Raw genomic sequence first — 27,800 nt, 5'->3', positions numbered from 1 at the left:
TTTCAGTTTTAATGTTTAATTTTAAACAACATTTTTTAATTATGCATGCTCAATTATGTATACATATATTAAATTGTATAATTAATACAATTGCATTGATATTGATATTGATATTACACAATATAGTATACTCTATAATTGAATATATACACTGAAATATTATATAGAAATATATTTATAAAATATTATCGCAACAGAAGAGGAGCGTCACCTTGGCCTTCTCGAAGTCCAGGTCTTTCCCGATGGTGGACAGCAGGCGGCACAGACACTCCAGACTCTCCTCGTCGTGGTTCTTCAGCAGCTTCACGATGCAGTCGTGCATGATGGTCTCCGTCAGCATCTTCAGCTTGAACAGCTCCCCGATGAACTTGATGTTACCTAGCGACCGTCGCCGGGCTTTGTCTTTGGCGTCCTCGAGCTCCTCCTTCAACCTCTGCTTCTCCTCTTCCTGAAAGTTCAGAGACAGGAAGTCAAGACTTTACAAAAGTATTATTTCTTATTTATATTTTATTCATAAATAATATATATATATATATATATATAATTAATATTATAATTATGAAAATTGCATAAACAAGCACAGAAAACCAATATATATTAATACAAATGTAAAATAAAATAATATATAGCGTGTGTGTGTGGGAAAGCGTGTGTGTGTGAGATTGTGTAAGTGAGTGTGTGAGACTGTGTAAGTGAGTGAGTGTGAGAGTGTGAGTGCGTGAGAGTGTGCGTGTGAGTGAGTGTGTGTGTGTGTGTTTGAGTGTGTTTGCGTGAGTGAGCGCGAGGGTGCGCGTGAGTGTGTGTGCGTGTGAGTGAGAGTGCACGTGAGTGCGAGAGAGTGTGCGTGCACGTGAGTGCGAGAGTGTTGCTAGAGTGTGCGTGAGAGTGCACATGAGAGCGAGAGTGTGTGTGTGCGTGAGAGTGCACGTGAGTGCGAGAGAGTGTTGCTAGAGTGTGTGCGTGAGAGTGCACGTGAGTGCGAGAGAGTGCACGTGAGTGCGAGTGAGTGTGCATGTGAGTGTGTGTGCGTGAGAGTGCAAGTGAGTGCGAGAGAGTGTGCATGTGCGTGAGAGTGCACGTGAGTGCGAGAGAGTGTGCGTGAGTGTGTAAGAGTTTGCGCAAGAGTGCGTGAGTGTATGTGAGAGTGTGCATGAGAGTGTGCGTAATTGTGTGTGTGTGTGTTTACCACTGTGGCAGCATCCAGCTCTTTCTGCTTCTTCTCAAAGATTTCATCGTCATCTTTGTCCTTCTCAAACTCTTTCTGACAGCGATTCAGCAGCAGCTTCCTGAAGTTCACCGTCACTTCGGGTTTATCTGAGGTGGGGACTTTCAGCTGCGACGAGAGACAGACCATAAATCACATTTACACTAGGCTTGCTGTGATATTCGCTGTGAAACTGCAACCCCGGTTACGTTTGTTGCCCACCACTGCCCCATCCTCCAACGCCATTTATCATTATCATCAAAAAAAAAAAGATATATTCTACCCTCATTAACTGTTCCATTATTAATTGTCCATTATTAACTATTATTAACTATAACTGTCTGACAACTTTAGTGATTTTCAAAGGAATGCTCTTTGAGTGACTTTTTAAGAGCTGCTCTGCTGCCATCTACTGGTTAAAGTGGTAATTTGATGTTGTCTTTTACGTTTAACACACCCCATATACATCCCATTTAAAACATTTAAACTGGATAATTTTTAGAGCTTTGAAGTGCTGGAAATGTTAACATCCTAGCAGACACTATACAAAGCACAATTTAACTTTTTTTTGTAATTTGAGACCACCTTCTTGAATCAGGCATGCATTTCTTACTGTATGCTAAGCAGAAGAAAATATTTTAAAACAGAAAATATTACAGATATCAATTAGAACACTACGTGTAGATGTTATAATAAATTTATTAATAGAGCTGCGGTAACTGTAATTATCATATTTTATTTTATTTCACAGAACGACAGTAAAATTACAAAACTATGATCTATGAATGTTGGAGTTCTTGACCAGCTTTTATTTCGGCAGAAACCCGCAGGAAGACCTCAGTGCTTCTATTTGTTGACAACAGCGATTCGCGATAGATTACAGTATTCGAGCAAATCGTGTCATTTAGCGCGAATCGCGTCATTGACATCCTGTTTCATGATTCCCGTTAAATGACACGATTCGCGCGAATGGTGTCATTTATCGTGAATTTTGACATCCTGTGGCGCGATTCACGTTAAATCACACGATTCGCGCGAATAGTGTCATTAAGCGCGATTTGCGTTTAAATCACACGATTCGCGCGAATAGTGTCATTTATCGTGAATTTTTACACCATGTGGTGCGATTCGCATTAAATCACACGATTCGCGCGAATAGTGTCATTTATCATTAATCGCGCTGCAGGATGTCTATCCGCGTCTTTATATTTGTCTCAACATGTAAATCATTTGTGCTTAACGCTTCATTCATGCGTGTTGAAATATCTGAGTTTTGCCGAAAATTCGCGCCGCAATAACCACTCAGGAGCTTGCTCTTTTTTTCTGCTCTACTTTATCTGAATAAATGGTGGTTGAAATCACAATGCTACATGAACTGCTTCGTCAACATGCAGAAAACCCTCCCATGAATTCGCATCTGGAGTGAAGCGAGTAAACTCAAATTGTTCAAGTGCCCAACGATTTATTCGCGCAAGTCGCGTTTGGTGTGAACGCGCCATCAGACTCACCCCCATCAGGCAGCGGCACATGTTAGCGTAGGCCACAGAGAAGTTGGGCTCAGAGATGGCCTTCTCGAAGATGAGGTCGATGACTCCCTTCAGACGCTCCTCTGTGTCGATGCTCAGTTCGGTCACCTGCTTCATCAGCGGCTGGAACATCTGCGGCGTCAGTTTGTTTAAGACGCTGCGCACGCGTTTGAACAGCTCCTGCGTCTTCAGGAACTCGGGATCGTCCTCTTCGGGGCGACCGCTGCGCTTCACCGTCGGTTTCCAGGCCTTCTCTGCTTTATTCAGCTGAATGTCTTCAGTGAGAGAAACACTGGCGATGATCTTCCTCGGCTCTTTCCCGCGCTGACCCTGACCTGAACGACGAGGACCGCTCAGACCGGATGGCTGGTGAGACAGAGAAAGATTATATTCAATACAAAACAATTTTAATTTATATATACTTTATTTTATTAAAATAATTTATGTTGATTCATTCTTTTAACACCATGTCCGCAGCAATTAAAATATATAAATTAAATTAAATAAAAAATAATATATTTAATAATAAGCTATTCATTAATTTATAACAAGTTAATCAATTTATCACATTTTTTAATTACCTTTTTAATTAAATACATTTTTTAAATAAACTAATAATTAAAATAAATTATTTATCATTTATTTTAATGCATATAATTTCATTTTAATTAGTTATTTACTATTTGTCATAAACAAATAATTATAATAAATTATTTATAATTATTAATTATATATAATAACAAATAAAACCAATAGATGTTTTTATTCATTTATTACTTTTACCACCATTGGAGCAGCAAGGCAGTTGTAAAAAAATTAAATAAAAAAAGAATTAAAATAAATACATTTTCATTTATTTTAGTAAAATTAATTATAAATTATTGATTTTCATTTATTTATTTTTTCTACCACCATGACAGTAGCAAGGCTATCATTTAAAATGTAATAAATGTAAATAAAATACATTATAATTTATTTTATTAAAATAATAATTTTTATAATTAAAATTTTTATAATTATAATAATTTTATTTATATTTTAACACCACGGCAACATCTTAACTTTTATAAAATAATAATAATAATTAAAATAATTTACTAAAATTCTAACACAAATTCAGGCGATACTTTTTCAAATACAAAAGTTAAACATTAAGCTGAATAGTCTATTTGCATTAAAAACAGTACAGTGCAGTAAACTGACCGGGCCACGCCCCCCGCCTGATGGACGGCCCAGATTAGCAAACGAAGGCGTGAAATCTGGACCACAGTTCATTCCGGGCAAACGACTCGGATCCAGCTGCCGCAGAGGAGTTTTATTGGCCTGCAGAGAGAGACACCCATGTCAGTGCATCAGGTGTGTGTGTGTGTGTGTGTGTGTGTGTGAGAGAACTTCAGATACCTTATCCAGCACGACGTCGGAGATCTGCGGCAGACCTTCAGGTTTGTTCATGCTGGCGCTGATGAACTGGAAGCCCAGCAGAAACTCTCGGTCGTATTTCTTCTTTTCCTCTGGGTCCAGCGGTTTCCATTGCTCTGCGGGAAACAAGGACAGTTTTATTAGCGCCTCTAGTTCTGCAACAAATTATAAAACCAAATCCATGATCATGCATATAATGCAATTTAAACTGGACAGTTTGTCAATCCTTATTTACCTTCTTTATATTGGTATTTCTGTTCGGTGGGTGAACTCGGCTCGGGACTCTGCGGTTTGATGTTTTCAGCATCAAGTTTATCTGTAAATACATGTAAATATTTTCAAAAGATATACTGTATGTGTTTGTCTTTATATATACATAATAACTACATTATAATTAGAGCCCTGATCTACCTTCTTTATACTGGTATTTCTGATTGGTAAGTGAAATCGGGGTGGGACTCTGCGGTTTCATGTTTTCGGCATCGAGTTTATCTTCTTTCTCCTCCCACGTCTCATCGACGTCCTCAATAGGGGGCGGGGCCACAGGGGTGGTGCTCTCTGGCTCCGCCTTCTCTGGGGGTGTGGCCTCTGGCTCAGGTGGCGTGGGCTTTAAAACAAGACAACAGCTCACTTTCACCTTAAATCATATGTAAACATTTTAATTATCCTTCACTTTATAACACAGAATTGTTCTATACTAGAAAAAAAGTCAAATCTGTGACATTATATGGCTTGAATTTTGTGAACTGTAATTTCAGAAAGTGTTGGATTTACAGCAATTCCAGTAGCTTTGCATAAATTATACTAATTTAACTTTTATTGAATATAAAGAAATCGTTTCTGGCCTCAAACCATTTCACAGACCTCTTTAAAGGCATCAAGCAGATCTCCCGCCTCCTTCTTGTTCAGGTCTTTCATTTTTCTCTTTTTCTTTGGCACAGAAACCGCTGCAAACACACAAACAGACTGACGATGAAAATAAATGCACTATGAAATCAAACAGACATCAACAGCCTTCAGTAGCTATGATATAAAACACAAAGAAGCTTCAGGCTAGAAGCATACATACTTATGCAATTATGCAAAGATTAACTGTTGGTTTACCATTTAGGCTTCATCTGAAATCATGTACTTCCCTACATGACAAAATACTATGTCTGAATTAACAGCATTCATAAAATAGCATGCAAAAACTCCTAAAATGACCCACTATTTTGTGACGAGATTCTGAAGTGCGCATCGAACAAACACATTTCAAATTTATTGAAGTACTAAAGTAATTAAAATATTAACTGAAATAAATAAAAGCTATATAAAAATACTTTTAAAAAGACTATATAATAAAATCACGAACAAAAAAAACGGTAAGCAAAAAATTAAAAATTAAAAATACTATAATCATGATTAAATAATACTAGGTTACAAAATATTGTTTTTAGCTTAGACAAAAAGCACACTATAGCTCCCCTTGTGGCAAAATAAAAAGTACTATTGGACGAAACAAATCCATTTATTTTAGTTAGTTGCTAAAGGAAAGATTTAAAATTGTTGTCTAAGTTAAAGTACTAAAGTTACTAAAACGGAAACTGAAATAGTAAAAAATAAAAAATAAAATAAACAAATAAATGTAAAATAAACACTAAAAACTGAATACATAAAATAAATAATCAAAATATTAATAAATACTATATTTGCGTAAAAAAAAAAAAAAAATTGCACTGGTACTGTAATATGTTACAAAACAATTTTTAGTTTACGCAAAGCACATTAGAGCTCCCCTTGTGGCAACGCATCAGAAATGTAGTGTTATTTTAAAATGAAACTGCTGAAATTAAATAGAAATATTACATGGAAAAAAATCTAATATACTTGAACATTTGTTTCAGTTAGCTGCCGCGGTAACATTTCACATTTTTATGTTGAAATACCAGTTAAATAAAACTGAAACATGTAATGTAACAATTACTTCAATTGAACCTACAAATAAAAATTAGAATTTAAAAAAAAAATTGGCTCCATGTATATTTGACATTTTATCTGGATTCACATACTAGCACAAAAACTATAAAAATAGTAATAGTATGTGATTGCTTTACAACTCATACCTTGCATAGAACTCTCAGAGGGAGTGGCCTGTGTAGTGGGCGTGTCCTCCCACCCTTCCATCGAAGGGGGCGTGGCTTTAGACATGACCTCTGAACGGGCAGTGGCTTCGGGGGTTTCCTTGGCAGCAAGTGAAGGTGTTTCCTCGACGACAGGAGTCTCCTTGACAACAGGAATTTCCTTGAAAACAGAAATTTCCTTGACAACAGGAATTCCCTTGACAACAGCCTCCTGGGTGATCTGCGGAAGGTTTTCCGCATCAACAGGTGTAGGTGTTTCCTTGGCAACCACAGGGACAGTCGCCTTGACGACAGGAGTGGGGGTCTCCTTGACGACAGGAGCGGGGGTCTCCTTGACGACAGGAGCGGGGGTCTCCTTGACGACAGGAGCGGGGGTCTCCTTGACGACAGGAGCAGGGGTCTCCTTGACGACAGGAGAGGGGGTCTCCTTGACGACAGGAGCAGCTGTCTCCTTGACGACAGGGGTAGGGATCTCCTTGATGACAGGAGCCGTGATCTTCTTGACAACAGGAATAGCTGTCTCCTTGACGACAGGAGCAGCCATCTCCTTGACAACAGGAGCGGGGGTCTCCTTGACAACTGGAGGAGTGGGCTCCTTGACAACAGGAGCTGGCTCTTCCTTAACAACCGCAACAGGAGACTCCTTGACGACCTGAGGAGGGATTTCTTTCACAGTCCTATCAGAAGTATCGGCTGTAACCAGCGGCGCTTCTTTTGCAACATCTGGCTCGGCGATAGGACTGACGTCTCTGTGGGCGGAGCCTGTCGGGACACCGTTAAACAGCTGGAGCTCTTCGGGCTGCACTATTGGTGATTCCAGCGAAGGCTCTGCCCGGTGGGCGGCAACAGGCAGAGTTACAGTCACAGGCCCCTCCTCCTTGTTTACAGTGGGTGTGGCTTCAGCACTGTTCCAGGCGGGCGGTTCCAACACAGTGAGCATTGCGTGGGTGTCGTCTGCCGGCGCTGGGGGCGGAGCATCTACCGTATCGCTTATCTGACTGGTAGGGGGCGGAGTCAGCGGGGCATCAGGTATCGGGCTTTCGCCTGGAGGAATGGGAAACTCCAGTCTGGTTGTCATGGCGACTGCAGGTGTAGCGTTGTCACCGTTGGGCTGTGTGGTTTTTAAGCAAAAATGTAAAATGTATTATTTGTATCATTTATTATTTTTAAATTAATAAGCAATAAATTAAAAAACTAATTTTTAGTAAATGCGGAAATTATTATTATTTAGAAGTCATTTGGACTGACATGAGAGTAAATGGTAAATAATTTTTTAGTTTTAGTTTACGCAAAAATGTAATTTAGACTTACATGAGAGTTAATTATAATTTTTTACTTTATACAAAAATAAAGTCAATTGGACTGACAACATGAGACTAAAAAATAGAAATTTTTAGCTTATGCAAAAATTTCAATTATTTATATATCATGAAAACCAACATAAGAGTAAATTAACAAAACAAAATTGTTTACCTAACGCAAAAATGTAAATTATTTACAAGTCATTTGCACCGACATGAGTGAGTACATGATGACAAAATGTACATTTTTTGTTTATGCAAATGTTTTTTAAAATGTTATTATTTGGATTGACATGAGAGGTAGAAAATTACAACAAAATGCAAATTTTTTGGCAATGCAAAAATTTTACTTATTAATAAATGATTCAAACCAACATGACAGCGAGTAAGTGACGAAGCCTTAATGTCTAGTTTATGCAAAATTAAAATTATAAGTCATTTGCACCGATAAGCGAGTGAGTAAATGATGATGAAGCATTATTTTTACTTAATGCAAACATTAAAGAGTCATTTATTCTGACAAAATGAGAGTAAATGACAAAACATTCACTTTTAAGTGGTCTGGACTGACACGAGTGTGAGTAAATGATGATGAAGCGATGATTTTCTTGGCGTGTTCATTACCTGTGGAGGCGTGGGCGTGGAGCCGCTGCGACCTCCTGACATGATCTCTTCTGTGATGTCACGTCCTCCCTGATTAGGGTCTCTGATCCTGATCTAGAGAGACACATTCAGCACAGAAGAAATGAGAACATGGCTGAGAGATGCAGCACATGGAAAAGACTAAAGCACAAATAAGTCACCATGTAAACGAGAAGAACAATATCAGCCAGTGATTTAACCCAGGAAGCATTTCTCAGCGCCGTGAGACAAAACATGCCACGAATGTCTCTGACAAACACACACAGTGCAGCACCTTATAAAGAAGTAAACAACCTGGAAACTTTCCTCGCGCAAACTCAAATCTGACTGTTTGTCCAACTTATCTGCACTTTACTCAATGAATTATACATTGACTCGCCAGCCCTCCGAAGCAAACACACACACACACACACACACAAGCGTGAGGCAGCACATTCCCTACCTTCCTCCCCTCGGATGGAGAGGTTGAGTTCTGCTAGGCCCAGCTCATCCTGGGGCTGGAGTTTAAACCTTAGCCTAACTCGGATACACTAAAGTGGGCAGCACATTCACACACTGCCTGGGCCTACGTGTGACAAACTCTCTCTCACAGACAGGAGAGAAGGAAAACAGTGAGAGAGAGAGAGAGAGAGAGAGAGAGAGAGTGCGGCCTTGTGAAATGAGTGCACAGGAATGTGGAACGCCCACCAAAGAGAGAGAGAGAGAGAGAGAGAGAGAGACTGGGTGGAGACTGAGAGCCACGTGGAGCGACAGAACTGAACCGAATGACTTTACAGAGACACTGACTGAAAAGTCAGGGACTTTTTATTCTGCAAGATCACATTAAACTGACCAAAAGTGATTCTGAAGACAAGGAAATCTTTTGAAACATTGCACATTTCAAATAAATGCTGTTCTTTTGGACTTTGTTCAACTGTGAATCCTATAAAATAAAAAGCGTCACGGTTTCCATAAAAATAATAACTGTTTTCAACATTGATTATAATCAGAAATGTTTCTAATAATCAGGATATTTTCATGATTTCTGAAGATCATGTGACACTGAAGACTGGAGGAATGATGCTGAAAATACAGCGGAGCATCACAGAAATAAATTACACTTTAACACAGATTCACACAGAAAACGGTTATTTTAAACTGTAATAATATTTCACAATTTTTACTGTATTTGTAATCAAATAAATGCAATTTTGGTGAGCAGAAGAGACTTACGCCTAATTTTTCCACTACTTCTAAAAATCAGAAATAAACCAGATGATCAGTTACTGCTCAGAATTAAAGAATGTAATCAACATTAAATTTGATTCTGAATAACTGCTTTATGACAAGTCAACCGTTGTTTGAGGATACTATAAAAATGAAATAGAAATAAAAACAAAATTATCTTAATAAAACAGCATTTATAAACGCCAAATACAGTTCAATTAAATTTTTTTTTTTTTTAATAATTAAATTTTTTGCTAACATTAAGATTTTCATTTAATATTTCTATTACAGTTTTATTTAAATTAACAAATGTTTAAATAGTTTTAATATTAGGTAATAATACTGATTACAGTGTTAGTTACTCAAAAGTAGTAATTAATTACTAGTTACTAATCACATCTTTAACAGAGTAATTATATTACTGTACTGAATTACTTCTTACTAATTATTTTATTAAATCCTACACCAGCCTTGAGCAGTCAAACATAAAAGACATGAAACTGCTCATTTAATTATTTCAAAGAAATAATATAAAACTGCATTCTTTATTCTTGAACTGACCAAAATATTTAAAGGGTTGAATGTTACAATGTTACACAAATTATGTTTAAACGTTAGATGTTGCATTTTGACATTAAACCTACTGTTGTTTTATATGCAAACATCTTAACTGTAGGAGTAACTGAAATTAAATTACTTAAAAATAAAGAGAGCAATCCCTTGCTTCAAAGGAAAAAGTTAATCAATTAATGAATGACTTTCTCTCTCTCTCTCTCTCTCTTTTCTCCTTCTCAGTTTCTATTCCTCTGAAATGAAACCTCAACTGATGGCCAAAAGCAAGACTCGAGGACTCAAAGCCTGATAACAGCACACCAACACGCCACATACTAAACCGCTGATGCTCAATCAAAAAAAAAAAAAAAAAAAAGTTTTACTTTTAAAAGTTACTTTTAGAACACAACGTTTGAATGCAGCACTGTTGCCATGGAGATGAAGTTCCAATTCTGAGATTCTGTCTTTGAAGCGGAATTTAAATAACGATTGTATCGCTGTGTTTGCAAACATTAGCTGTGTCTCATTTAGAAGGCCGCATCCTCTGGAGGTCGAATCCTCTCTAGGATGCGTATATGGAGTGTCCTTCACCCTGGGATTAAACGAGACGGCCTTCGTAGGACGGACGGAAAACGAAACAGGAAGTATCACGTTGCTATGCCAACACATAACGTCGTTGCGCTCTCACACTTGTTTAAGAAAAAAATTTAAGGAAATTATTTCTAAATCTGGAAAGTAATTTGAAAAGAAAATGTTTTTATTTAATGTAATACAAGGGTTAAATAATAATTATTTCTCGCCCTGCTAGCGAAGTACTGTTAAACTGTTAAAAAAAAAAAAAAAAAATCACTAAACACTTGTAATCATGTTTACCACACTTGTAATTCAACTTTTAAAAAATGAAGAACTTTAAAGTACTTACATTTAAACACCACATCGCTTGTGTGTAGATCTGCCGCCGCCATTTTTTCAAATAAACAACGGTTATTTATGGCGACGCAAGGGATTGTGGGTTATTTGTAGCAGCGAAGGATACACCTCATGTATCCTTCGAATTCCTGTGAAAAAAAGGTCGCATTCGAAGGTCTCATTCGGAGTGTGCTACTTGCTTTTCTGAAATGAGACAACCACGATGACGTATGCAGCCTTCGAATGCGGCCTTCGGAGGGCGCAACCTTCTAAATGAGACACAGCTATTCTCTCAGAAGCTTTTCAAAACCCCAAAGCTTTGATTTAGCACCTTACGAGCGCAACTTGACAAACAGATCTGAGAGCGATAAAACTGACAATGCACCGAAATTAATATTTTACCTATTAATTAATCAGTTTATTAAGAGCCATTTCACTTTAATTGCACCCTAAATTGCACATAGGATGTTTTTATATCAATTTCTAATTGTTTCTATTCCAAATCATGCATAAAATACAAATATTTAAACAGTGGCTGTAATACATTTTTTAACGAAAACATTTGTATACAAACATACCGACAACAACAGGATAAGTACAAATATATTTAATATGTAATTAGGGCTGGACAACAATTCAATATCAATATATATCGCGGTGATATGATTTTTAAACATTTCGATATAGTGTTTCCCATACATAGAAATTTATTCTTCCATTCAGTAATTGGTTAAAGCTGACGTGGCTAGTTTTAATTAATTTAGCTTTTTTTATATTGTTTTCAGAAATACATAATCTCTACCAAAATTAAGAGATGTGTCATTATTTACATTTTGTCCATATTGTCCAGCCCTAAATGTAATCAGTCAATTATTACAGCCGTCCAAAAGTATTTTTGGCAGGTATCAAAAATATTTTTTTGGCAAATTTTTGACATTTCAGTGCATCGCTAGCACAAATCCAGCTAAAAGCTTCCTAAACACAAGAAATCATCATCCAAACACAGCCCGAGGACAACTAATTATGTCGAAAACGTCACATAAAAATATTCAGCTGAAGAAAAAGACAAATAAAATGAGTTAAATAAGAAAAAAAGATGGAAAGAAACCAAACCAGTAAGAAAGAAATAGAAAAAGAAAAAAACAAATAAAAATACACCAAGAAAGAAAAATAGAGAGAGAAACATATCGCCCAGTCACTTCAAAACCCTGATTGGTTAAGTTTGTGTCAAATTAAAGAGGCATGAAATTAACAAATTAAGACAGATGACATATGGCTCACTAGAGCAAATTATTGTTAATTCAGAAATAATTTGCTGATATAAAATGTCAAATTAACAACCTTGACAGCTTAATTTCTGGTACAGTGATTGATGCAAGTCAAATGTACATTAGATAAAGAAATATTAGGAGAAAAACCCATTCAAACAAAGGCCACAGAAAGCACGGATGGACGCCTTACCTGCTTGCGTTCACGTCTGGGCGGAGCTTGCTGCTGTTGAGGGGGCGGGGCCTGTTGCTGCTGGGGGGCGGGGTTTATGATGACGGGCGCCGGAGCAACAGGGGGCGTGAACTGGGCCTGGGCGGGGTAATACGCCCCAGCTGGAAACAAAAATAGCACAACTGTCTCAGAATTTCTCAAAATGACAATCTGTGCAATCATCTGATTCAGATTTAGAAATCTCTGGAGTCGCCCGAGGTGAAATCTCACGAAAAACGTTGAACTGTGAGTGACACACACACACACACACACACACACACACACACACACACCACCCTCCTTCAGCAAACACACAATCTGCCAAATTTATATTTGAACAGCACGCTTCCAAAATAATCTGCATACGCACTGGTGGTCTGCACAATACAGTTGTTTTAAATGTCCTTAAAGACACAGTACGGCCAAATATTAAAATTCTGCTAATTACCTCAAATCAGTTTGAGGTAAAATATAGCAGCTGTTCTCAATAATACAACAGCTCAAAGTGATCAACACCAACTAGGCTCCAAAAAAGTAAAAGTAGTTAATTTCAAGTTTTCTAAAGATATTATAATGCTTTGGTTAAAGACTCTTGATGATTAATTAGAGCTGTACCAGATTTAAGAGTTTATTTTTATTTTTTGTAATTTATGGAGCTTGTTTTGTAGTTTTTATTTTATTTTATAGTAAACTTTAGTTAATTAAAACCCTAAAACTAAAACAATATACTTTTATTTAAAATGTAAATAATGAATAGATGAAAAACTTAAGTGAATAATAGAAATATTGCATGAAATTTAATTAGGTTGAAGTACTAAAATATATATATATATACACTTCACCGATATTTTACTCATGATTATTTCTAGGGGTAACAATAATTGTTACCAACATGTATTTGAGAAAACCAATATTTCATCATGAGATTTCACCCATTTTTAATTATTTTGGTTCAATGAAAGGAAAGATTTGTGATTTTTTTTTTTAAATAAAAAGATCAAAAGGATTAATAATGCAGGTTTATTTTCACAGCCTTCTTAACAAGATTACCAATGATTCGGACCATGATTGAACTTGATTTGCAAATTCAAAAATTATTAAAAATATATATATATATTTTAATATTTCAAAACATTAATAAATCCTACAAAAGCACATAAATAATACTACATTTGGCACAGGATGATGAATGCATGAATATACTTCAAACCTTTAGTTTGTATTTAACTTAAAAAAAAAAAAAAATAACAATGGTGAGTAAATACTGATCAATTTTACATTTTTTTTGTGTACATTTATTCCATTTTAATCTGTTGTATTTTATATTATTGTTTATATGTTACTACATTTAAAGTTGTGTCACTGCAAGACAGTGTCAAAAGTATAAGCTATTTACATTTATTTTATTCATTGTGAATATTTTTTTTAATCTACAGCAATTTGTTATATAATATTGATTATTTTATTAACATTTCTATCATGTTGCTACTTTAAAATTGTTGCTGTATTTTGTTTCTATATGCAAAACAAAAATGTTAATAGCATTACTTTACAATAATTTTTTTGTTTGTTTGTTGCATTTTATATTAATTTTCATGCAAGTAATGCCATGCACTTTAAAATTCTATCAAATGTATTTTGTTTGTGTTGATGCATAAATATGGCAGTCTTATGCTAATGTACTAAAAAAAACACTGAAACCGTTTCGACAACAAAATGCCCCGAATATTCAGAGAGGGAAAACGGTCAACTTCACTAAAGCAGTACATGAATCAGTCAATCGGTAAGGCTCAAAGTGATGTTTTCCACTATAAGAAGCTCAAAAACAAACACATATATACACACATGTGACCATGGAGCACAAAACCAGTCATAAGGGTCAATTTTCGCAATTGAGATGTATGCATCATCTGAAGCTGAATAAATCATCTCTCCAGTGATGTGTGGTTTGTTTGGAGGACAATATTTGTCTGAGATACAACTATTTGAAAATCTGGAATCTGAGGGAGCAAAAAAATCTAAATATTGAGAAAATCATCTTTAAAGTTGTTCAAATGAAGTTCTTAGCAATGCATATTACTAATCAAAAATTAAGTTTTGAAATATTTACAGTAGGAAATTTACTAAATATCTTCATGGAACGTGATCTTTACGTAATATCCCAATGATTTTAGGCATAAAAGAAAATTCTATAATTTTGACCCATACAATGTATTGTAGTCTATTGCTACAAATACACCCCAGAGGCTCAAGACTGCTTTTGTGCTCCAGGGTCACAGATATGGATTTATTGCTTCCTGTCTCCATACGTACCGTAATCAGCTGGACTTGTGCCGGGATAGAAACCAGGAGAACCGGCCACCTGATACTGCTGAGGAGTCACATATGAGGGACGGTACTGAGAGAGAGAGAGAGAGAGAGAGAGAGAGAGAGAGAGAGAGAGAATGAGAGAGAGAGAGAGAGAGAGTGAGAGACAGAGAGAGGGAGAGAGACTGACTCATCAAAATCATCTGACTGTCCCGTTTCAGGCCATTTTACCCTCCACCCAATAATCCTCCCCCTTTTCAGAGTTGCACAATTAGGAACGGTACAGAGTTTAGAAAGGGGAGGAGTCAGCAGAATCAATACACTGTGTGGGAGGGGTGTGTTTGTGGGGGGGGGGGGGGGGCAGAACATCCTGTGCTGGAGTATTATAGATTAACAAACTAAAAATCTCCTGAAATAATATAAGCTATAAAAGTATATACAAAACACACTTTAAATAAGTAAAAAATTAAGAAAGAAAAAGTCACATAAAATATAAACCTCTAGTTTAAATTATTAATGAAAACTCCATACAATGGAATTGGTTTTTAAATATTTTAAAATAAGTACATAAATCAATAAACAGACATGTACATCTGCATGATGTTAAAATAATTTTTATTATTTTTTAAATTATTTTTAAGAAATTCTATTGTGTTTAAATTTTTCAGATTAATAAATGAAGGCATAATTTTGTTTATCGTTTAATTATTGAAAAAAGAAAACATTTTATTTACTATTAAAGTTAAAACATGGAATAAATGTAAAAAAAAAATACAGTTTTCATAATTTTTGTAGTAATAGAAGTAGCTTACTGAACAATATAACTTTTTATTTATTTGTATTGTTTTTATTTATTTTCTGTTTTCATTTTTAATTTAGTTAAGGTAGTTTTCATTGCACATTTCATTGCACAAAGAAATTTGTTGAAATTTTACATGTTGTAATCATTCTGTTAAAAACGAGATTCTAGCAGAAAAATTATTTAATTCAAGCATATTAAGGATATTTTTGCTCTTACCTGGTTAGATATATAGTAAGCCGTGCCTTGTGAATTGGGGAAGCTGATTTGTTGCTGGGGAATCATCATCATCTGGAGGGGCCAGGCTGGAACACGTGAGGGGGGCGGGGGGGCCCGTGCGGAGGGGGGATGGACCGAGGGGCGGGGCTTGACTGGACACGCCCAGAATTGGCGGGTAAATTGGGCCGACTGGTATATTGGTACGGCTGAAATTAGAGAAAAACACAAAACACTCTACTTTTTAAGCTATATTAATTATTAAATATTGGATTCGGTATTTACATTTCAGCAGAAAATGACCTTAACAAAAAGGGCTGGGTCTATATATCAATTTTAATCATTTCTTATTTTAATGAAACGATATTGACTCTTAAATCCCTAGAATTATAGTCTAGCCTGTTTTCAGTTCATGGACAGAACATTGAAGGGCACTTCCCGTCCAATTAATCGCGAAGAGCTTTGCGCGTTGGTACTTTTAATATGAAACAAAGTCTCAGATTTCAAATTCTGTTCAGTGTGTTGCAGTTTTCAAACAATAAACACAGTTTTGGCGCAGTTTAATGTGGAGCGACAGATCGTACGTGAACGGATCATCTTCGCTTTATTACTAGTTATGGCACAAAATAAACATGACTAAACATCCGAAGGTAAAGTAAAAGAAAGAGCACAACTTTACGATCCGTTTCGTGTCTCTGATGTAATCGCTCAATCAGTGTTTCAGCCACACAATTACGTCAATAAAACGACTTTCTAAACAATGTCACATAATAAGTCATTTACGTCAGAAACAAACATATTCGGTGACCATTAACATGCATTTAACTATGCACCATATAAAATATCTATTCTAATTTTTACTGTTCTTCAATGTTTAATTTAGCATTAGTTAAGAGAATTTGTGTACCTTATATATATATATATATATATATATATATACATATATAAAATGTATATATTTATATATATATATATATATATATGTGTATATATATATATATATATAATTGAATAGGAAGAATATTGTGAACGAGAATCAAATCGTGAAATCTGTGTCAAAACCCAGCCCTATGAATGAAGATTACGTTTAATTCCTTGAGGATAAAACAAGTGTGCTGTTTAACTTATATTATGAAAGTTTTTCATATTGATTTTAAAGAAAGATTGTTGTGGAGTGTAAGAAAAGCGTTACCTGCAGTGACCTGAATCCTCCCTTCAGCAGCACCACACACACACACACACACACACACACACACACACACACACACACACACACACACAGCAGAGGAGCAAGAGAGAGATGAAGTGTGTGTTACTCACTGTCACAGACAGTTAGAGGAACAGAGCAGCATGCAAACACAGCATTCAGCACTGTTCAGATTGAGACAACAACATAACGGCCAGAAACATACTCTACACGAACACGACCAATGCACTGCAAAAGATGGATATCGTTTGTCTTTAAACTAGAAAACTATTTTTTTATCATCTTACTCTTTCCCTTTCTCTTTTATAAATTATTTTTATTTCTTATTATATTTATTATCACTCATTATTATTATCATTTATTATTGAAGTATTTTACTTTAACTTTTACATTTTATTAAAAGTTTTTAATTTAGTTTGCTGCTTTTTTTCTTTTTTGAAATTATTTAAATTCATTTGTTTTTTTCTTTTCAATTATTTTCTTCCTTATTTTTAAAATTGTTTAATTTAATTGCATTATATTTTTCTTTCAGGTTTTATTATTTATTTTAAATTATTAAAATATTAGTATTTTCTAATTATTATTATTGTAATTTTTTTAATTAGAATTTTTTATATTTAATTTTATTTATCTTATTATCTTTTTTTTTTTTTAAATGAGGTTTAATTAATTTCTTCATTTAATTCATCCCCGTTACATTTTTTAACCTTTTTTTGTACTTATAAATGTATTATCTTGCATCTTTCTTTTATTTAAATTATTTTTTTATTTGAAATGTTGTTTGATTTTATAATTGTAATTTTTCTTAAGTTTCCTTTCTTTTAATTATTTAAATGCCGTTTCTTTTGTATTTTAAAACTAAATTTTACTCACCTAAGCTTTTCCTACCTTTTAAAACATTTTAAAAGTACGTTTTATGTAGTTTTGTATTTAACTCCGATTAATCAGGTATCTACTAAACTGTTTTTAAAACTTGCTTTGGCAAAATTATCTTAACTACTGCTCAGAAAGAGAAGACTTTATACTAGCTTATGATAATTACGCAACACTGCAATAACAATGACGCAGAGAATATTTCTGGTCTTGTTCAGTGTATGTGGGTGTGTTTGTGTTAGTACCTGTTGTGGTAAAGCTCTAGGACCTGAGGCAAACTAGAAAGAGAAAGCCACACATACAGGTCAAAGGTCAAGAAACTGAAGCAACACCAGCCACAAAAGCATAGGAAAGATCCTGTTATCCCAGAAGCACCTCAATCGCTCCAATCTCACACACAACGAGAGGTCAGGAGGATGCAGGACGACCTCTGAACTCAAGTATAGATGCTCTTACATTCACAATCGTTCAATGTTCACTCGCTGATAATTTGTCTGGTTTGTTCAAATATGTCAGGCTAGACTTTTCAGGACAAAGCTTGAACCTAAATGTTTTCACAGGGATCATTCGAAAAGTCCATGAAGTAAAAATCCCATTCAGAACCTCAAAGACTCAAAATAATGATATCAACCAATCACAAAAATGTAAATACTATTAACTTTAAAACTAATTTTGCGATCTCTAATCGTCTTATAATCTGTTCATTTACATTTGATTATTATTTTTAAGACAGAAGAAGTATTGTTATTAACTAAAAATACAAAAAAAATATTTATTCAAATAAAACTTATTTCAGTTGGATGGCAAGGCAGCATTTATTATTTTAATTTAAAGCTAACATACTTTAAGCAAAGCAAATTAATATAAGCTAAACAGACATTAAAAACCCTAATAAAATGACAAAAACGCTTACTAAATTACTAAAACAAATTTTAAATGTAAAATAAACAGGTTATTAATTAATAACAAATACTTTAATAGAAATTAAACAATACTTTTATTATATTTAATTTTTTTTAATTTTCACATTTATTTATTTTTAATATGAATTATTAAACTTCTTTTTCTTGGAAAAAAATCAGAATGTACTAATTTTGTATTAAATTTGATTCTATCTTTGAAAGTGTTTTTACGGCAGGTTTTCCCAACAACCATAGCATTTAAAAAAATTAAAAACATGAAAATAAAACACTTACTAAAAAGGTGAAAGTGTATTTGTTTACCTCCATGTCATGTAACCACTGATTCTGAGAACTGTGACCATATCAATGTGCTTAATTATTGAAATAAATTAGAATCTCGGTGAGACTACAAGTAAATATTTAAGCTCACAGATTTTGGGAATCTCTGCTTTATGGTGTTTTTCTGATGCTTAAGTCTTTAATATCTAAATACCTTTAAAATGTATATTGAATGTAACACATTCTGACTGGTTTGGTTCTTTCTTGAATCTTGAAATGCCAATGGGGAAAACGAATGGGGCAATGACCCAGCAGGCCCACAGGAAGTGATGCGTACCTGTCGGGGTTGGGCGGCGGGGTTCATCTGTGGTGGAGGGGTGCCGAACACAACCGGAGCAGGAGGAAAACTGGGCTAAAGACAGACACACGTGCACCATTCAATCATAAGAGTAATCCAGAGAGATTGAGAGTAAAGACGCACCGATACTGAATTTCTCAAACCGATAACCGATAATTCAAAACGATATTTGCCGATATTAAAGGAAAAAAATATCTCCCAACTAATGCTGTAAACTAAACATTGGTATGCAATGAACAACAACACTATAACATTCACTGCTTTTTATTTTCAGATATTATAATCACACTCAAATAAAAACGTCTGTATACAACTCAATTGCACTTTAGGTAGTTTTCATAAAAACTGAACTTCACGACAGATTTATTCAAACATACTTCTATAATTAACAGCAATTAAGCTCCCTCTAGTGTTTTCATAACTAACTAATGAACTTTGTTGAAGCGATTATATTAGACACGTTAGATATCGGTAAGTTGTACTTTATTTTTCAACATAACTACTGATGTTCATTCATATTTATTTTGTGTTATAACTTGTATTAAAGTGAAAGAGAGCACATTTAAATGCAACATTTATTGTTTTTCAAATATACAGGATTTAAAACTTTGAGGATTTGAGGCACATTACAAATGTTTAGTGAAGGAAAAAAAAACATCTGATATCTCTGGCTTGAAGTATGCGTGGGCAATAGTTTATAAGTTCAAACAAAGTAAATCTTAATGCTAGCTAAACTAAACGAGATTTAAACGCATAAAGCTTTCAGTATCGGGAACACATTCTTCAATTTTATAAAAACTGAACTATAACTACGGCTCTGTGTAGTAAATGCTGCTAAAGCATGTGATGGAGAGTTACTTGATCACAGAACTGGCTTTACTGACAAGATCTGCATGACTATCTCGTTTGATTAATCGTGCAGCCCTAGTTTTTAATACCGATTATCGGCTGATATATCGGTGCATCCCGGATCACAGTGACTGTACAGTTACCTGGGACAGACCCGGGGAGGGCGCGGGAAGCGGGGCGGAGGGGGGTCCTGACAGAGGCTGAGGTGCCTTATTCATTTCACCCGGAGCATCTGCATCGAGAGGCAGCACCTACAGACAAAACCTGAACCAGAGAGAGAGCGAGGGAGAGAGAGAGAGAGAGCGAGGGAGAGAGAGAGAGAGAGAGTGTAAATGATTAATGCTCATCTGTACGAACAGAAAGATCTGAGTCATGCTGAATCATCGGACAGCATTTGTTAAAGCTCAAGTGTGTCCTTTAGGATATTAACCGTTTAATCGTTATTTTCTGAAATGGAAAATTATAAAATTGGGATTTTGGGAAATTTACCGGAATTTTCCACCCCTTTGCAACCCTAATATTAAAACGAAAAAAAGTTTGCATGTGTGTTTATGGTTACACTTTATTTTAAGGTGTCCTTGTTATAGTGTAATTACACATTTAAATCATATAATAAAAAAATATATATATTGGCTACATATACTACATGGTTAGGGTTAGGATTATAGTTTGTCTTTGGGTTACTTGCATGTAATTAAGCATCATTTAATGTAATGTGTAACAAGAACACATAATAACACAAAGTGCAACCATGTTTTTTGTTGAGTGTCATATTAAATCCATCAGGCTTTTATGGCTTATATAGTCTAGACAGAATATGTAGGATACAATATAGCAGATACTGACATAAAATTATCTAAATATCGCTGATCACTCTATATCGTCAATAATATTTCTTAGTAAAGTGTGACTGAAGTGATCCAAACATTTAATGCAATGAAATCCAACACTGAACTGAGCTGGATGATGACATCACTGAATTCAACAATGAAATGCTTGTTCGTAGGGCTGCACAATTTGTAAAAAAAAAAGTAATGATATAAATATAATTATACAACAACGATAATATTATTTTTTTTGTATATTTTTTTTAAATTAAAGAAATCAAGAAATATATTGCTATTGTAATAATTGTATTGTGCTATAAAATAAAACTGAGCATTTAATAAATAAGATATTTACTAAAACATATCATTAATAAAAATAATAATAGATTGCTATTGTAATAATGCTATTGTGCTATGAAATAAACATTCAGCATTTAGTAGAAATTATAAATAGCTATTTTTTATTATAATTATTATTGGCCAAATATCAGCCGATTAATCGGTCAAGTTTAGCATGATGATGTACATTTCTATTGTATAATGAAAACATTTTAAAACTAAATTATTTTACATTTTCAATATTAAATTATTTTCAATTAATTGAAAGTTAAAACATGTATTTATTAAACTAGATTAGATTCATTAATTCGTTGACTTTGTTTACAGGGCACTTTACAACTGCACCTACAGATCCAAAGTGCTGTACAAGCAGCATAGAAAAACAAAACAAAAAACAAATTAAAAAAACAATATACAATTTAGTAATACATCAAATACTAGCCCAACCTCTCAAAGGCTAAAGACAAGAAGTAACTTTTGACACACAAAAACATTTAATGAATTGATCCCCCTTTAACTTTAAATGAGTTTGAAGAACTGTTTATTCTAATAAAATTATTGGGCTGTAGAATAAAATTTTTAATCGTTATGAAATATATCTGTAAAATTACAATTAAAACCAGTCTAATTTCCTTCATTTTCAAACATGAAACCATCAAGCTTTTATTTCGATAGAAGACCAATATATAGTATAATAAAATTAGGATGTATTTTGTTGTTTGTTTGTACATATCAAAATATCTACATTTCATTATTATTAATATAATAACAAACTTTTAAAACTATTATTAAATAAAAATGCGCATTAAATAAACAAAATAAGAAATATTATTAAATTTAATTACAGACAAATTACAGTGAATTACAAAAACAATCCAGATTTTCTGTAAACTTTAAAAAGTTTTCCCAAATTTACCAGAAATGTTCTGCCCCTCTGCAACAATGTTAAAGAATATTATTACTGTATCTGTAAAATTACAAATAAATGATACATGCATTAACTCCTAATTTTCAAATGTTAACCAATCGAGTTATTTAGTGCTCCCCTAAAAGCATTAAACTAATCATTATTTAGAACTGAACAAATCTGGTAAATTCTTTGTGTACCTCGACTGTAGTTCTTTGAGGTCTGAAGCTAAAGCTGCGTCCAGCTGCACCTCATTCATTATTTGGCTTTGTGTGTTTGACATGTGGCTTCATTTGTGAATGAATCAGAAGAACAGGACTGCGGCAAGAGACCAGCTGAGCGAGACTCAAACTAGTTTATATGGAGGGGGTTCAGGAGACACGGCTCTCTTTACAAGAGCCAAATATAGAGGCAAACCTGCACAACTCTCACACACACACACACGTTACTGTACATGAGAATACAGTACAGTACAGACTGACGTTTCTCACAGATACGTCATTACATAACACTTAAACACACCAAAAGCCAAGTTCAAATGTTTGTCAGGTTTCAAACCAAAGAGAAGATAATTAAAATGGCTCTCAATCAGCTCTATTTTCTTTTTTAATAATAGTTTCTGCTATTAAATCATATCAAGGAACATTAAGGAAACGATCTTCATTTAACATGATTCAGCGCATTTTTTTATACTCGTAACCAGAGAATGGGATTTCAAAGAATCTTCATGATGATGAAAATGAAAAAGAAAATTAAAGAATAACTTTGTAGCCAATATAACATTTTAAGAATGTCCAAAACACTGCAGAAAACACTATGAAATATAAACGCTCTCCCATTTACGGAAATACACTTTTCTGTATCTCGTTTTTTTTTTTTTTACGAAATTAAAATAAAACCATGGGGGTCGTATGTTTTTATTTTAATCAGATCCGAAACACAACGCTATGGGTTTTCAATGGCTTAAGATTATGATGATATATATATTCTGATTTAACTGAATTAAAACTGATCACAATATTCACTCAAAATTAATATAAAAAAACAGAATACCTGCATGCGTAGAGTGATTTAAAAAAAAACTACAAACATGGCAGGTACGCGAGACCGACGAACAGTTGGAGAAAGGGGCTTGAGTGATAAATAATAACCTGATGAAAACATATTTAATGTTATCTGCATTATACGTAATCTGTAGGAACATAGTGAACTGAAATATGAATGGTGTGAGTGTGACAAGCTGATTAGTGTTTGACCGATAATGGGTTTTTAACAGCCGATATCTTAGAAAACATGAGACCAATATAAAACCGATAATTTTCTTTTTCAACATTTATATTTAAAAGGAATTTGAAGTCATTTGAAAATGGCTTAAAAATAATTGTGTAAAACTAAACATACTTTAGAAGACAAAGCATTCTCACAAATAAATATTTAATAAAAACATAAAAAAATAGGGTTATCGATTGGGTTTTTATTCGATACCGGTACCATTTCGATACTTTTAAAACGGTACCGGTGCCTAAACCGATACTTCTGTAAAATTAAATAAATTAAATTTAAAAAAGCCTAAAAAGGATAACAATAAAGAAAATTTTAAAGATTTCACATGCAACTTGGATGCTCTCATTTCCCAATATTCCCTTACTCTAAAGCTAATAAATGTATTTCACAATCTGGGTCATTATTTAATACAAAACAGCACTTAATATTATTTCTACTGTATCTCGGTCACTCACTCTGATATTTAGTTAACATGAGTGCTGTCTGTCACTGTCTTTAATCAGTTCTGTGAATTACTGTACGCTCATTCTTTATAAAGTAGCAACAATGTCGTTTCTAAAATACAGTACTGTGCAAAAAACTTAGGCACATTAGTATTTTGACCCAAAAAAAAGGGGTTTAAGCCAGTTATTTATATCTTTAGTGCATCAGTAGGAAATATCAAATCCAAACATTCATTTTGCCATTAATTTTAGTAATAATCTAGTGAGATTATTGAATGCACAAGCAGTCTGACAACAGACTGAATAAGACTAAGACTTTTGCACAGTAGTGTATGCATAAAGTATGTATAATTAGATTAAGCATATTTAAATAAGTGTAAGTATGCGTTCATATGTGTTGAGGGCTAGATTGTCGCTGGAGGAAACAGCTGCGGTGTGATGAGCGGTGAACAGAGAAAACTTTACAGTAGATGAGAAACCGACTGCTCCCTCGTGACCTTTTGTAAACTGTATTTATGACAAAGAACTGCACACATCTGGAGAAGACCAAAGATGAAATAAACACATCATTAAGATGTTTTTAACCCAAATACGAATCCATAATCCATAATAACACTTCCTCCAGTGAAAAAGTGCTACTGTTGTCTCTCACATCAAAATCCAGCCACATATTTGTCATTTGACCAGTGCTTGATCTGTGCAGATTTCTCTCCTGATTCAGACCAGAACACTTCTTCACTGGAGGAAGTGTTATTATGGATTATGGACTTAATGCTGAATGTGTTTCATCTTTTGTCTTCACCAGATGTTAGCTGATGGACTGGAGTGCTGTGGATTATTGTGATGTTTTTATCAGACTCTCATTCTGACGGCACCCATTCACTGCAGAGCATCCATTGATGAGACACTGATGCAATGCTACATTCTACAAACCTGATAAGGAAACAAACTCATCTACATCTCTGACGATCCGAGGGTGAGCACATTTTAATTATTGGCTGAACTATTCAACCAGTAAAACAAACATACATTCCGGCCGTCTGCATCCGCACAGGCGCTGAAACTCCCACAAACACACTCACTCTCTCTTTGTCCGTCTTTCCTTTGAGAGTTTGAACACGGCACACTGCATAGAGACCTTTGGAGCATGTTGCTATTGGATACAGAACTGCAGTGAGACAGCTTTCAGTAATGCGACAGTCACACCTTTACACATCCAGCCGCTTTCACCGTCACCTTTGACCCAGAAGACTGACTCGGGCCATAACCAGTCATAAGAGTCACCTGAAAGCTGAATAAATCATCTCTCCAGTGATGTGTCGTTTGTTAGGATCAGAAAATATTAGTCTGAGATACAACTATTAGAAAATCTGGAATCTGAGGGAGCAAAGAAATCTTAATATTGAGAAAATCATCTTTAAAGTTGTTCAAATTAAGATCATAGCAATGCATATTACTAATTAAAAGTTATTTTTTTATATATTTACGATAGGAAACTAAATATCTTCAAGGAACATGATCTTTACTTAATATCCTAATGATTTTTGGCATTAAAGAAAAATCTATAATTTTGACCCACACAATGTTTTGTTGGCTATTGCTACAAATACACCTTTTGTGCTCCGTCATCTAAAAATATCGGCAGCAGCAACTAATCAGAAACACAATGCATCAGCAATATTTGCTTATTGACACACACACACACACACACACAATATCTATATTAGTTAAAGTGTTTATGTGCATGCTTGTCTATTACAAAACATACTGTATTACAAAGGTACAGTGATGAAATCAGACGGTAACAGAATGATACCGATTCTCATTACATTCTGTACAAATGCATTCACACTAATACTGGCCAAAAACATAGTACTACCATGGTATATCCACACAAATAAAATGACAATAGCATTTTAATTTAATTGCAAACCTTTTGCTTGGATAAACGCACCATGGTATTTATATGGATTACAATTAAGAACAAAATAGCATGGTTTTAGACTGTACAGACAGATTTTTGGGAGGTTTATCATGGTATTCTTGAAAGTACCTTCTAAATCACATGCTGCATTAGTTTCAGTACTTGCATCCCACAATACATGACCGAAACACAAGAAAATACCATGTTACTTCAATACAATATAGTACTATATAATATAATATATATCATGTACCATTGTACCATATCATGCATCATGCACTGATATACCATTGTACTCCAAAATACCCCCCAAAACATACAAATATATCACCTTATTGTTGGATAACCATATTTTTGACATGTATCATGGTATTAAGGTGGTACCCCGATGCACGTCGAATTACATCATGATACTAACATGATCTAAATTTAAAACACAGAGTTTCATCGAAGTATTCGTTAAAAACACGATATTAGCATGCTCAAGCAATTCATGAGACACCTGTCAGCACACCGATCTGCTGTATTGATCTCTACCGAGGGCCAGATTGAGTAACTCAACTAATAACTGCGTCGTTACGCACCGAACGCACGCACGCGCCCCTCGCGTTAACGTCAGTTACACACATACTCACGATCGCGCGCTCGTCTGAAATCGCTGATTTGACACCCAAACACAGTGCGGCTCTTTACCGTTTCTCCTTTTCTCTCTCTCGGCGTGTCTCACTGTCCGGTAACGCGAGACGTGCAGCGCGTCGCCATGTTCGCTCGCTCGAGCATGCGCCTGCCGGGACAAAGCACGTGGGTCGCGCGCGCAGGCGCAGCCGCAGTCACGCGCTCAGCATGATTCAACACTTCACGAACACACAACAACTCTATTTAAATGATCTCAGTGAACATTTATAAACTCATACACACTAATCATATCTAAAAACTGAATAATAATACATAAAGAAGCGCACGCGGCAGATGTTGCGTCATCTCATGAATAATTAAGGACGTTGCTCAAAGTCAAACACGTCTGACATGGAAGTGTGCTTCTGTGAAACCATCAAATCAAAGCCGGATGGAAACATATTCAAAATGAATGCATATACATCTGATAATAATATGTATATTTATGTAATATATACTGTAATACACGTTTTATATATGAAGAGTTAATTTGCAAAAATAACTTAAAACTTAAAAATTTTCAAAAATGATGTTTTGTATTTGTTTTGTTTTTATCCTGCATTCCAATTAATATCAGTTATGCTGTTGGGTTGTTTTGACTAAATAACAATACAAAAATAACTATAAAAACAAAGTTAACTAACACAATAAAAACATTATAACACAATAAAAACGTTTGAAAATTATAAAAGTTACCTGTTTATGCAAATAAACTCTCTCTCTCTCTCTCTCGCGCGCGCACACACACACACACACACACACATATACATTCAAAAATATTAAAACTGTAAAACTGACAAAAACATTTATAGAAAAATATAATAGTATCTCAATAAAACTATAACACCCATAACATTACTTGAAATAAAACCAACTTTAAATTAAATAAAACACAAAAAAAACTCTAACTCTAACTAAAATAAATAAAAAAACTATAAAGACATGACTACTAATAACTAAAATGAAAATGAAGATGGAAAGTATAATAAATAAAACTAAAAATAAAGATGAATAAACATTTTGTAAAGAAATATTTACAAATATTAATAAAAATTACAAAAAAAAAAATAATAATAATAATAATTCAAGACGTTAAGAGCCATGATAGTAGAATCTCAGTAATATAGTTCCACTGACAGACAGACAGGTGTTTCTCTGGATGTGTGGGAGTCAAGACAAAAACAAAACAAGTGTTTAGCACTGTGACATCATCACCTGAGAGACACCATTACTGACCGCTGAATTCATCA

At 34.5% G+C, this 27,800-nt stretch overlaps 1 pseudogene; it reads right to left on the bottom strand.

The window, feature by feature from the left end:
• Positions 1–27,800, bottom strand: part of LOC113114688 (eukaryotic translation initiation factor 4 gamma 1-like) — a 38,853-nt pseudogene that overhangs the window by 10,741 nt on the left and 312 nt on the right.

This window comes from Carassius auratus, chromosome 15, assembly GCF_003368295.1.
Source record: "Carassius auratus strain Wakin chromosome 15, ASM336829v1, whole genome shotgun sequence".
In the NCBI taxonomy this organism is placed as follows: domain Eukaryota; kingdom Metazoa; phylum Chordata; class Actinopteri; order Cypriniformes; family Cyprinidae; genus Carassius; species Carassius auratus.
Note: the sequence above shows the minus strand (reverse complement) of the source record. Positions and strands in the feature narration are given on the sequence as shown.